This window comes from Theropithecus gelada, chromosome 13 (genome assembly GCF_003255815.1).
Source record: "Theropithecus gelada isolate Dixy chromosome 13, Tgel_1.0, whole genome shotgun sequence".
Lineage (NCBI taxonomy): Eukaryota > Metazoa > Chordata > Mammalia > Primates > Cercopithecidae > Theropithecus > Theropithecus gelada.
Genome location: NC_037681.1, coordinates 28,162,765 through 28,172,517, shown reverse-complemented (window position 1 = coordinate 28,172,517; position 9,753 = coordinate 28,162,765).

Below are 9,753 nucleotides of genomic sequence, written 5' to 3'. Positions count from 1 at the left end.
GTCTCAACACCATCTTTATCATGTATGTCTGTTCCGCCCTTCAGAAAAGCCCACCAGAACCAAAGATGCAAGTTCCTGAAGATGGTGAGGCTAGGGACCCCCATTCACTTGTCCTCCAGTTAAAGCTGAAAGGGGTGTGGGAAATCTAGAGCTAAAATTATCTCAGTTGCAAGAAGTAGTCTTGCATAAGAACCTTAAAAATGTATTTATGATTCTGCTAGGCACCTATGTGGCACTGTCCCTCTACAGGACAGCTTCAAAGTCCTCTCTCAGCCTCATAGTATACATGACTTTTGCTGCCATAAATTCTTTGTGCAGCAGTCTCCACATCGTGCATCCAGAGACCTCAACTCGGGCACTCCCCTCTGCACATTTGCCTCTTGTTCTAACTATGCAAGGTAAGAACGAATGAGTGCAAAGGGCTGAGTTCCATGCAACCACCTGCAGCTGGGTGAGCTAGTGAAGCTGACCTTGAGATAAAGATTTAAAGTGAAGGATGTTTATCAAGGAGTGCATTGGGGTAAGCACAAGTCGAAGGGACAGGAGAAAGCAGGAGGGGCAGAGGGGAAAGCTGTCTTCCATGCAGGCTCAAGACAGCCTTACTTATGTTTTAGGAAGCTCAGGGACTCACTTGGCTCTTCAGAAGAGTGTCTGAGTGAGATTGAGATAACCAGAGCTTTATTACTTCTCTACCCCAACCCCTGGCATGGATTAGTCATACATGTGGGTCTTCCCAGAAGAGGCAAGATCTTGGGCCTGCTCTCTGCAGCCCAGGCAATCCCTGAAGATGAGACAAGATAGTTCCCATGACCCTTTCACAGGACTTGCAACAGGAATGTGGCTTGTTTACTTGGCCGCTGAGCTTAACCCCTTACTGGAGGAAACATGCCATGGACAGGAGCAGAAACCAGAGTGAGTGAATGCTGGAACGGCCAGCTGCAACTCTCCAGCAAAAGCAGGCCCTGTGCAAGCCTCGCGGCAGTGTCCAAGTGTGTTACAATGCTCTTTTAGTTCTGCTGTCCGGGAGGAGGTGTCTGCAACCCCTGATGTCCCAGAGCACATGTTACCAGCTCAGTGGGCCTTTTGCCTTATTACGTAGGGCAGCTGTCCTCCACCAGCAAGGACAAAGGGCCAGTGTGACAGCCTTTTTGGGTTCCCATACCCAGTGTGTCTCGAATTCTTGTCTGGTGCTTGAGAAGAATGAGGCCAAATGGACTTGAAGGACAGTGAATGTGGAGGTTTTATTGAATGGTGAAAGTGGCTCTCAGCAGGATGGGGAGTTGGAAAGGGGATGGAGTGAGAAGGCAGTCTTCCCTGGAGGTCAGCCATCCCTGGCCAAACTCCTTTCCCAAAGAAGTCTCCAATGTCCAGCTGAATCATCTCCTCTCGACATTCAGATGCTTCTCTCTTTTGTGTGTGTGTCCTTCTCTGCCGTGCCACTCTGCTCCTCTGCCAGTGGAGCTTGGGGTTTTTATGGGCACAGGATAGGGGTGTAGTGGGCCAAAAGGCAACATTCAGGTGGGAAAATGGATTTGAAGTTCTCATTTAGGGCCGTGGTTTAGGCTTGAGGGTGGGAGCCTTGTCAAGGATCCCACCCTTTTCTACCTAGTATGTCCCTGCCTCTTGTTCGTATCAAAAGTGTAGTCCACCCATATTCCCAGCCCCAAGGACAGTTAGTTCTTTGTTGAAGAGCAACCTGGGTAGAGCATCATCATGTCCGTACAACCCCACCCCATGACAGGCACATTCTACATCAACTACAATGAGCCAGTCACTTTCCCTGTGCCAGTTGTCATGCTCAGAACCATCACATAATGCATAGGATTTGGGTAATTTTCCCATGGTTTTGACTTTGGGTGGCCCAGGGCTAGGAGAGGACAGAAGTGGGGAGATACAGGGAGGAAGAAGAAAGGTGCATTAGTTCGTTTTCACTGCTAATGAAAACATACCTGAAACTGGGAACAAAAAAAGGTTTAATTGGACTTATAGTTCCACATGGCTGGGGAGGCCTCAGAATCATGGTGGGAGATGAAAGGCTCTTCTTACATGGTGGCAGCAAGAGAAAATGAGAGAGAAGCAAAAGCGTAAACCCCTGATAAACCCATCAGATCTCGTGAGACTTATTCACTATCACGAGAATAGAATGGGAAAGACTGACCCCCATGATTCAATTACTTCCCCCTGGGTCCCTCCCACAACACGTGGGAATTCTGGGAGATACAACACAAGTTGAGATTTCAGTGGGGACATACTCAAACCATATCAAAAGGTAAGAGGAAGAATGGAAGGTAAGAAAAGAATGAATATTTATTAAGCATCAAATTATACCTGGCACCATGATAGGTGGTTTATAACCTCAATTCAATTTAATTTTCACTCACACTTATAAAGCATAATATGGCTTATTGCCATTTTAAAGTTGAAGAAGCTGGGGCTCAAGAAATTAAGCAGCAACAACAGAAACTCTATATCATCTCCTTTATATTCTGTCTAGAGCTGCAGAAACTCCAGTCTGGGTGCAAACACATCAAGGCAGTGATACAATGATGAGCAACTCCCATCCACTGCCCAGGCTTGGATACTCCCCATTTCTAGCCCTGTCCTCAGAAACATCAGGCTTTCTCCCAACTTTGAAAGCCACCCAAGTTTGGAGCGTGACTTGCCATTCCCATCTTAGTTCTCATTGCTTGCCTACAAGCACACTATTCTTTAGCTTTTGACCAATGAAAAGTGCTCAGCACATATTTGTGCAACAAAACTAACTGTGATAGCTCCAGGTGCAAAGCTGCCCAGTAACCACTGGACACAGTTCCTGCCCCACTGTGCTCACCCCACCTGAACTAACCAAATTCCCCTGGCATACCCATGTTAGAAAAGGGCTCTTGGGGACTGCTAAGGGACAGCCAAGGTGGCTCAGGGATGCTAGACAATGTGCATCTAAAAGTGCTTCACAAGTGATTGCTTATATTTAATAGTACATGCTCACATAATGCAATAATGGTTATCATTTTACACATAGTAGCTCAATCTGCACAAATAACTCTAAGAGACAGATTTTTCCTCTTGTTTCAGAGACATAGAGAGATTAAGGAACGTGCCCAAGGGCAATTTGGTTAGGGAGTGGTGAAGCTAGGTTGCAAATCTGGCTCTTTTGGGCCCTGCACTTTAGGCTTTAATTCTGCCAAGCCAAAATTCCAACACAAACTGCCACACTTCATCTACCATTTTTTTTTTTTTTTTTTTTTTGAGATGGAGTTTCACTCTGTCCCCCAGGCTGGAGTGCAGTGGTGTGATCTTGGCTCACCGTAACCTCTGCCTCCACCATGCCGACTAACTTGTATTTTTAGTGGAGACGGGGTTTCACCATGTTGGTCAGGCTGGTCTCAAACTCCTGACCTCGGGTGATCCACCTGCCTTGGCCTCCCAAAGTACTAGGATTACAAGCATGAGCCACTGTGCCCAGCCCCATTTACCACCTTAGCTCTGAGACCTTCCTACCAGAGGGGTTCCCTGTGGAGTGAGATGTGCACATTCTACTTTATTCTCTCTTCTAGGTCAAGTGAGAAAATGTATTTGAAATCACTTTGTAAGCTATAAGCTACCCTATAGAGAGTATGTGTATAAATGTACACATATCTATACACACGAGTACAACTATATCCCTCACAATTCACAAGCAATGTGTGATTCATGTTAAATATTCAACACATGTTGAATTTATTGGGAGTGTCTATCTTGATATAGATACTTGTTCACAAGCTATTAGTATGCCCTATTGACATTTCACACAAATAAATACAATACACACACACACACACACACGCACACACACACCCATGTTGCTCTTCCCTCTTGGGAATGTTTGTTCAAGAGGCTGAGGCTGAAGTTGGCCTCCTGGTATGTCAGGGCAGCCCTTGCATAGGTGTGAGTGTGAGCAGGAATTTATTTTCTAACCAAGGGAGAAAATGACAAAGTGAATAGAAAAACCACAAAAGCAGCTAAGTTAGATTTGGGTTCCAAAAAAATGCAGACAGAAAAGGGAGACTGTGAGGGGAGAGTTGATAGGTGGTTTAAGGAATGTCTGGAGAGAGGCGAGGAATAGAGTAAAGAAGAGAAAAAGTAATAAAAAGAACTGCAACACTCACCTCTGAGAACAAATGACTGTAGTTGCTGCATGCTTAACGTCCCCATCTTAGGAAGCACCACACATCAGCAGAAATGAGATACACAGCAGGGAGGTGCTAGAAATCTGGTTTTGCAGATGATTTTGACAAATCACCTACAGCTTTGCTCCAAACCAGGTCCAAAGACTTTAACCACATGGTTTGCTTGTGTGCACCTATTTCCTGAGTTGCTCTAAATTGCGTGACTTAGGGTGTAATGGCAATTCTTTGGGTTTTTGTAGCTCCATTTCTATGAGATACATGATTAGAAATCCTATTTGCTTTTTGTTTTTCAACCTTAATCAGCTACCATGCTGGGCTGGTGTGAGAGCCCCGATAATCAGCCTGCTTTATGGAGAAGGCAGAGTGGAAACAGGACAGGAGACTTCCCATGGCACACATATGGAAACGCAGCTTTCTTAGGGTTTTCCTTAAACTCAGAAAGTATCTCTTGTCTGCAATATTGAAGTCACAATCTCTAATTAATTAGCTAACTAGCTCCCCCTCTTGAAATGTCTTTCAGATAAAAGCTGAATAATGCTACAAAGCGATGGCCTAAAATCAGACTAATCTATGTCTATGGCAGTCCGTAGGATCCATCGTGTCAGAAAAATACATAGAAATGTCTTAAAATCTGCCCAAACACAAACACTGTATCTGTGCTATTACTTTAGTTAAGTTTATACCTTTCAAATCATCTTTTTTGCTTGAAGGTATTTTGACACAGCTTGAAAAAGAAAGGCATCAAACAGCCTTAGCCTGTACAGTGAGCTATAAAATTGCTGTAAGCTTAAACAGTTAAGGTAGGAAAAATGGCAAAAGTCATGCCACCAACAAGTAAGTTTGTGCTTTTGTCAGAAATGAAGACTCTTAAAATGTGATGCCATCCCATGACTTATTTTGTATTATTATCTTATTTTTGTTTTGATCCAGTCATTCTCTCCCTTTATCTTACATCGAAAACAAGAAAAGTTTTGTCTATGTCTACAACTTAAGTGAGGAATCTATTATGTGATATATGACATAAAATTCAGAGCCAGGAATAGGCCATTGTGTGGCATAAACATTTCAGAGGATAAGAATAATAGCAAAGAGCTAAATTGAAATGTAATCCATGCTGAGATACTGTAACAAAGCCTTATAATCCCTTTAAGCCAGCTGCTCGCAACTTTGGCTGCCTATTTGAATCTTGCAGAGATCTTAAATCCTTCTTGATGCCTGGGTCTCACCCTCCAGGGATTTCGATTTTATTTGTCTGGGTTGTGACCTAGTGTCATGGGTTTTAGCAGCTCTCCAAGTGACTCAACTATGTGGCCACGATTGAGAACCCTCTGGTCAGCTGACTGTACGGTATACAGGCATCTCTTGACAGTATAGGCCATCACTTGGTTCCCTGATTTGTTCTGGTCCTGTTTGTGTGCCAATGGCTCTTTCTTGGACTTCCGAGGTTTATCTGCACAGGTGATTCTGATACCGCTTCTGGGACTGCTGACCCAGTGTGGGCACTTGGTCATGATAGCTTTTTGACCCTATGCTGGTCTATTAGGTGGCTAGGGGTCCTGTAATTAAGTATGAAGAATGGGTGGCTAAATAGTAGAAATTTATTGTCTCATAGTTCTGGAGGCTGGAAGCCTGAGATCGAAATGTCTGCAGAGTTAATTCCCTCTGTGGCCTCTCTTTTGCTTGCAGGGAGTTCCTTCACCCTTTTTCCCTACATGGTCTTCCCCTGGCATGTCTGTGTTCTAATCTCCTTTTATAAACACACAAGTGAGATTCGATTAGGCCCACCCATATGACCGAATTTTAATTCAGCAACCTCTTTGAAGGCCCTGTCTCCAAACACAGTCGCATTTTGAGATATTGGATGTTAGGGATTCAACATATGAATGTGGAGGTACAGAATTCAGCCCTTAACAGCCAAGAGGATGTCTCCATTAGCAACATGCATGCCTTTGTCATAGCTCTGCTCCAACTATGAGTTGGGAAAATGTCAGAGATAATCGGAATGCACAAACCATTCTCAACCATCTTCCTGGGCTTGCTTTGTCAGTCAAAGTAGCAGCCACTGGGGGTCCCTTCCCAGGCAAACTCTCCTGTGTGGCAGAATCAGCCAGCAGGATTAACCTGTGGAATGGCCTGGAAAACTCCAGGCTGTCCATCTCAAGGATTCTGGAAAATGTCTGGGTGCCCATTTCCAGGGCTTCGGGAAGTGGAAAACCCCAACTCCACAGCCCCCAGCAGGTGCAGCAGGAGCTCTTTTCCTCTGCCCCTGGTGTTTCAAGGTGGCTCAAACACCTGACCACCCAGCTGACCTCAGTGACACTGTGTGCCATCAGAGACTACAGGTCTGTTGGAAAGAACATGTTGATTCCTCCTATTAATAGGAGATTAGTTCTTACATTTGGTGGTTCAATCTCTGGACTTTTAGTTTCTTCTTGGTTTTCCCTAAGTTTGACTCTCAAAATCTCCTTGGTTTGGACTTATTCTTCCAGTTGGATACACTTCCACTTTCATTCCTGTAAAGGAAGGTGTAGTTAGATTCAACTCCTGCATTTTCAAATAGAGCTTCTCTAACTCCTTCTGCCTTCCCAGGTTCTTCACCCATTTCACCTTCACCTCTTGCCAAGCTGGCTTAGCCTAGCTTAGTGCTTGGATTGTTTCGCATTGTATTGGGTTCCAGGTATTTCTGGAAGTGTCGATTGAGTCCTCTAATTAGTCAGTGCTTCAGAATGTCTGACTTTTCAAGTCCTCTTTTTTGACTTTACACTCTTAATAATTACACTCAGTATCAAGGTTAAAATATTGATGATAGTAGTGCATTTTTTGAGTTCCCTGAGAGCGTGTACCCGTCAGTTTCCGGCATCCAGTGCACGCTATAGTCCTCGCTTTGAGGGGTCTCTTTCCAAGGTTTCAGTTACCCTTGGTTAACTGTGGTCTAAAATAGTCCATGGAAAATTTCAGAAATAAACAATTCGGAAATTTACTTTCCTTGCTGTTCTGTGTCATGTGATGAAATCTCGCCTGGAAAGTGAATCAGTCTCTGTCCAGTGGATCCACGCTATCCATGCTCCCCACTCATGACTCACTGAGCAGCAACCTCAGAGATCAGATCAACTATGGTGATGCCACCAAGCTTTGTGTTCAAATCACCCTGACTTTACTGCATAACCGTCCCAGAGCGCAAGAGTAGTAATGCTGGCAATGTCGATGTACCGAAAAGAAGCCGTAGAATGCTGTCTTTAAGTGAAAAGAGGGAAGTTCTCGGCTTCAGGAAAGAAAAAAAAAATGTATGCTGAGGCTGCTAAGATTCAGTCTTCTACTCATGAAATTGTGAAGAAAAAAAGAAATTCATGCTAGTTTTGCTGTCACACCTCAAGTTGCAAAAGTTACAGCTGCAGTGCGTGTTAAGTGCTTAGTTAAGATGAAAAAGGCTCTATGTTTGTGGATAGAAGACATGAACTGAAACATGTTCCACTTGATGGCAATAGGGTTCGGTACTGCCCGTGGTTTCAGCCACCTACAGGGTGTCTTGGAATGTATCCCTTGCAATTAAGGAGAGACTACTGTACTAATAAAAACCCAGTGATTCAAATTGAGACAGACTTACTGAATTAAACCTATCATTTTCTGTCAAAACCGATAGGGACCCAAGACTATTTACGTTTAGAGGTGGATAAAATCCAGAGAAGAGACTTGAGTGGTCTGAGGCCATACAGTGAGCTAAGGTCAGAGCCAGGATTCACTCTATGTTAATGTGTCCCATGCTTCAAACTCATGAGCATTTTGCATTAGGAAGATGGCCAAACTGGATGGTATTTCACGGTCTTGCATTTAGCATACTTCTATATAGCACTTAATTTTTAAAAATAAAGATTCGTATGGATGTTTGAATTTTTAAACACTCAGTCCTTCGGAGGAAACCATGCAGCCTGCAGGCTGTGGGGAGAAGATTGCCTGTAATAAGAGAGCTGGCCCGAGCCTCCCGATGGCCAACTCCTCTCAACTCATAACAACCATCTGGATTGTCTGTGTGGAGGCCAGATTGCCTGTTATGTCCACCAAATGAGTTGCCTTGCCCTAGAAAAACAAAATTCAAACATCTATCAAAGAAACCTGTCATCTCCTTGTCTTCCTCTGCAGAAATCAACTTCCTTCTCACTTCCACTGGAGGCCCGGTAACAGAGTTCATCCCTGCAAATCTGTAGGGTGACAGCTGCCTGGGGGGACTTCTGGGCCAGAATCTGACTGGCAGGAGAAGGCTCCCAATGAGAAAGTCAAAAGGAGGCGTTCTGCGTGGGTTTTCTCCTGCACAGTTGTCAGTAGTTTAAAACAACAATCCCTATGTATAAGTTGAGTAAAATCCTCTTTTTCTAGTCCCCTTTGCTGAATAGAAGGTGGAAGTTGGGACATTTTATCTGCAGAGCTCTGTGCTCTGCAACTCCCTCTCTTTTGTTTCTAAGAATAAGAGAATTACTAAAAGGCTAAAAATCTCTCCAAAAAAAAAAAAAAAAAGAAAGAAAGAAAAAGGAAAAAAGAGTTGGTTTGATTTGGCATTTAATTAAGGCTTTTTGTCTCCGTTTTAGATTAGTGGGTCTTCTCCTGCTTAAGCACATGGTTGTTCTGATTTTCAAGTTTCTTCTTAAGTTGCTTTAATTTTGCTGTGAATTGTTTTGTGAGGCCAGCTCCAAGGAATGAGCAAATGCCTTCCTGGCATGGAGCTTTGCTATCAGCAGAAAAAAACAACACAAATATTTTCCCAAGGAAAATGGCAGCCATTTAACAAGTCAGTTGTAGCAATTGTACATGACAGGCCTGTGAATTTTATACCTGTTCATAAAATATCTATTTCAGAAGCCCACAGCAGAATACATTTTGCAAACTGCTACACAGAGGAAGCATCCACCAAATCATTTTATTTCTTGTAAATTTTTTTGTTAATTTTTAATTGTGATGGTAGGTATCACACTGATTGCCACAGCAAGAGGGAACATATAATAGGATAATCAGTTAAAAGAATCTTCAAAAATCCCTATAACCTACAGGATTTACCTTGAAATGTACTTTGCAGGTAGACTGTGGTGAAGGCATGCCGTTTTATTGAAACAGCAGAATATTTGTGGATAGTTCAGATACGATTTTCTCATGAGACTCAGAATCTTACTTATATAAAAAACCCATATTATTCTGCTTTCTTACTCAAAGATTTCAGAGGTATACTCAAGGACACTGTATGAAGAGAATAAAAGCTTATTCCCAAAATACATGCTAAGTTTCAAAGCCTTGTTGATATGGTTTGGCTTTGTGTCCCCAACCAAATCCCATCTCAAATTGTAATCCCCAGGTATTGAAGGAGGGACCTGATTGGAGGCAATCGGATCATAGAGGTGATTTCCCCACGCTGTTCTCCTGATAGCAAGGGAGTTCTTACAAGATCTGGTTGTTTGGTAAATGTCTGGGACTTCCCCCTTCTCTCTCTCTTGCCTGCTGCCATATGAGACTTGCCTGAATCTCTTACACTGTGACTGTGAAGAAGATGCCTTGCTTTCCCTTCACCTTCCATCATGATTGTAAGTTTCCTGAGGCCTCCCCA